At 40.6% G+C, this 4,473-nt stretch overlaps 1 long non-coding RNA gene across 1 annotated transcript; it reads left to right on the top strand.

Annotated features, from left to right (window-relative positions):
* Window positions 1-951: 951 nt before the first annotated feature.
* LOC134171715 (uncharacterized) lies at window positions 952-3,863 on the top strand. The gene is made up of 3 exons (XR_009967710.1): window positions 952-1,042; window positions 1,480-1,558; window positions 3,750-3,863. It is a non-coding gene; the product is annotated as an uncharacterized LOC134171715 (long non-coding RNA).
* Window positions 3,864-4,473: the final 610 nt, after the last annotated feature.

Below are 4,473 nucleotides of genomic sequence, written 5' to 3' on the forward strand. Positions count from 1 at the left end.
ATACTAGGCATGACATGCTGTGGTATGGAATAACCCTTTGGCTAGTTTGCGTCAGGTGTCCTGTCTCTGCTACCTCCCGGGTTCCCCTCTTCCCTGACAGACCATGAGACTGAAAAGTCCTTGACTGGAGTAAACATTACTGAGCAACCACTAAAAACATCGGTGTTATCAGTGTAATTCTCAGTCTAAAGTCAAAACCACAGCACTTCACCAGCTATTAGGAAGAAGAAAAATAACTGTTACAGCTGAACCTAGGACAAGCACTTTCTCCCCTGCTCTTTCGCTCACCTGGGAGGTCACAAGGCTGTTCCTCACCAATATTTCCTCACTATTAACTACCATGCAGAAAGATTTGCCATTTCACAGACGTGCTGTTTCTTACTTATTTTCCCCCTTCTCCTTTTCGTCATTTTTCCCCTTTCTTCAATACATTTAAGTATGTTTCTGAGAGGCACCACCACATTGGCCGAGGGTCTCATCTGTGCCTTGTGGTGGGTCAGTTGGAGCCAGCTGGAACCAGCTGTGTCCAGCACAGAACAGCCCTGGCCACTCCTCACACAGGTCACCTATGTAGTACCCCTGTTGCCAATGCCTGGGCACCTGGACACAGTGCACAAACATGATGAAAATGCATATATTTAGGGAAATCTTAGAGTCTAAACCAAAATTCTTATGGGAGTAACAGAATCCAGAAAACAGACTAGTTTTCAAAAGGGAGCCTGATCTGCGCTCAGTGTTTGGTGAAAGAGGTTGCACAGCTCAGCCTGCTCCGCAATAGCAGAGGGCTTTCTGAGGTTGCCCCACTCCTTCCTTCCTTCCTACTCCTGTGCTAGCACAGGGCTGCACTGCAGGTCTCTTGGCTCTTGGTCTTTCCCATGCTGTGGTATGGTGACCAGGATTTAAAACTGTAAAAAAGGGGATAAAAACAGCAAATAAAAACAATGTGCTCATTTTGCAGGAGATAACAGAAACTGCCATTCTCAGGCAACTGCAGAAGCTTCTAGAAGTAACTTTGACATTATTCTCAATCTTTGTTACCAAGGTTAGTCATCTCTTCTTCCCCTACATAGTCAAACACTTCTCCCAACTTTAATTTGCTCAGATATTTTTGTGTTGCTTTTATTTTAGGGTTTCCTTTTTACAGGTACCTCTTTGAATAAGATCTTTTTTACTGTGCAGTCATCCAGAAAAGAGAAACATTACCGTTAAGCAGACATTTCCACAATATATATCTCTTTAAAACTTATGTTCAACATCTTATTTTTTTAATTATGCTGTGTTTGTTGCTATATCATTTTTTACTGCATGATCAAGATTCTGTAAATGGGCTGTGTCTTGCTAAAAAGTGTTCCTTAGAATAATTATTGGTTGTTACTTTCAAAAGAAGAAATAGACTTTTTTTTTTATTATTCAGTCATAAAATAAAATTCTCTACTTCAGTGTTTCTGCTCAATTCCTACTTAATCAGTTCATTATCAGTAGATGATGGGTAGCTGAGAGCCTTCAGAACAGCAAGATCTCTTCATCCAGGCCTTGAGTATGAACTGCCGACTGAATGGTAAATTTATTTGATACTCCTTCTTGGGAAATAGGGTTTCCTATTTTTACTCTATTAACATTTCAACCCTATTAACATCTTTCTATTTATTTATTATGCAGTTGTGGTTTAACCCCAGATGGCAACTAAGTACCATGCAGCTGCTCGCTCATTCCCTGCTGCCCCTGGTGGGAAGGACGAGTTGAGATACAAATAGTTTAATAATTGAAATAAATTAAAATCATAATAACAACAACAATAAGAATAGGAAATAGAGATGAAGAAAACAAACTCCTAAGGGATGCACAATACAGTCACACTCACTGACCAATGCCTAACCCATATCCAAGCAGTGATCAACCCCTCCCAGGCAATATCCTCCAGCTTATATACTAGGCATGACATACTGTGGCATGAAATATGCCTTTGGCTGGTTTGGGTCAGGTGTCCCTGTCTCTGCTCCCTCCCACTTCCTTTCGCCCCTTTTATGCAGAGCGCAAGAGACTGAAAAGTCCTTGATCAGGGTAAGTGCTACCAAGCAACAACTAAAACATCAGTGTGTTATCAGCATTGTTCCCAGACAGAAGCCGAAACACAGCACTGCAGCTACTAGGGAGAAAATTAATTCCATCCCAGCCAAAACCAGGACAGCAGTTAATGGTATTTTACTCTACATGGTATAAAATAAGCAGTGAATGTGAAAGCCATTTTAATATGAAATTTGAGATATCAAATTGATATAATTACAAAAAGCATTGTAAAGATGTTTCTTTCTATGTTGTTGTTACAAAATCTATAGACCATTTCACTTCAGAAATAAGTAATGATTTAGAAAAGCTAAAGTTATCTTTTCAAATTCTTACTTCCTAAACATTACAAGAGTCTTAAACCAGTTTAATCATTGGATCATTATAGTTGTTCATACCAGTGTTACATTAGAATGAAGTTAGGGAGTTAGATGATTAACTGTTTTTTCTGAGCAATACTTTTGTACAGGAAGTTCCTCCAGCAACATAAAGCTGGCAGGGTAGCTTTACAGTGCTTAATTTCCAAGGCCATTAGTGAATAAGTAGGTCCCAGGAGAAAAAGGGTAATATCTTCTTACTATATCCTCAGGAGCTATCAAATAAGTACCTTAAGTGTTAGGACATACACTCATAATACAAACCAGACTTTCAATTTCTCGAAATTATGCTTCATATCATCCTTTCCTAAGTGCTTAAGAATGGTAAAATGCAAACAGATATAACAGACCTCCACAAAATGAGCATCTTTCAGTTGTAGCTAAAGATATGGGACCAGATCCAAGAAGTACTAGGCACTACTGAAATCAGTGGGGGTTAGGTGCTTAAATAACTTTGTGCTTTTTTTCTGAAGTTTGTAATATTTCACCCCTGATATTTTACTCTGTGATGTTTCTCACATTCCCTTTATATAACAGAATAGTTCTTGCCTTTATGGTAAGTTTATAATTACTGAACTTAGAAACTTGCATTTTCACACAGAAAAAAAAACAAAAAAAAAACCCAGCAGATTTTTTTCTTATCTCTCTGCTATTCCTTTTTTCTTATTTTTGTGTTCAAGAATTATAGGTCTTCCTTATGATCTTTACTACTGTCCTGGGTTCAGCAGTAGCAGTCATTTTTCCCCTTCTTGGTAGCTGGTGCAGTGCAGTGTTTTGACTTTCAGCTCGGGAACAGAGCTGATAACAAGTGATGTTTTGGTTTGGCCAAGGACTTTGTGAGCCTCATGCTCTGCCAGGGAGGAAGGGAAGCCAGGAGGAAGCAGAGACAGGACACCTGACCCAAACTGACCAAAGAGGTATTCCATACCACAGCACGTCATGCCCAGGATGTAATTGGGAGTTAGCCGGAAGGGCTGTGGGACTGCAGGGTTGGAGGAGGTATCGGTCGGAGCTTGGTCGGGCTGGGGGGCGCGAGTTATCGGTCGGCTGGTGGTGAGATGATGTATTCTCTTCCCTTGTTATTTCCTTTATCATTATTATCATTGGTGGTAGCAGTAGTGATTTGTGTTATACCTTAGTTACTAAACTGAATCTCAACCCGTGGGAGTTGGATTCTCCTCTCCGTCCCTCCGAGAGCAGGGGGAGGGCAAGAAAAGGGGGGGAAGTGAGCGAACGAATTACCTGACTGGGTTTAAACCATTACAACTACATATCAAACATAATCATGGAATACATAACCTGTTTCAGGTTTTGACAATTATGAGTAGTGTCATCATTCCCAAGAGTTAGAATGCTGACAATTTAACAGAGTTCTACTTTGAATCTCCTTAATGCCTTCCACTGAAATCTGCATGCAGACACACAAGTAGTTTTGTTGCTTTAAGGTAAGACCAGATCTAATTAACTCCACACTGAAGTATAAGAAATATTCTCTCAGGTGAAGGGAAGTACAAATCAGGGAGGAAAAGACTAGATGTAAAAAATCTTTTAGAACATTTTACTTTGGGGGAGAAAACCTGCAGGTAAAGGGTTCAATTTTCATAACTGCTCACTGTGCTTCCCATTATCTAAATCAGAAAAAATGGTTTGGATAGCATGCAGCACATCCTGGAACAGCATAGGAACAGATTCCTTATGATCTTATGGAGGAATAAAGCATAAAATATGGACTTATAAAGAATTCAAGTGTCTTGGGTTCAGCAGTAGCAGTCATTTTTCTCTTTCTTGGTAGCTGGTGCAGTGAAGTGTTTTGACTTTCAGCCTGGGAACAGAGCTGATAAGAATGATGTTTCGGTCTGGCCAAGGACTTTCTGAGTCTCATGCTCTGCCAGGGAGGAGGGGAAACTGGGAGGAAGCAGAGGCATGACACCTGACCCAAGCTAGCCAAAGAGGTATTCCATACCACAGCGCGTCATGGCCAGGATGTAACTGAGAGTTACCCGGAAGGGCTGGTAGACTGCAGGGTTGGAGG

This window comes from Pezoporus occidentalis, unplaced genomic scaffold, assembly GCF_034315485.1.
Source record: "Pezoporus occidentalis ecotype Australia unplaced genomic scaffold, CSIRO_AGI_Poc_V1 ctg42, whole genome shotgun sequence".
NCBI lineage: Eukaryota > Metazoa > Chordata > Aves > Psittaciformes > Psittacidae > Pezoporus > Pezoporus occidentalis.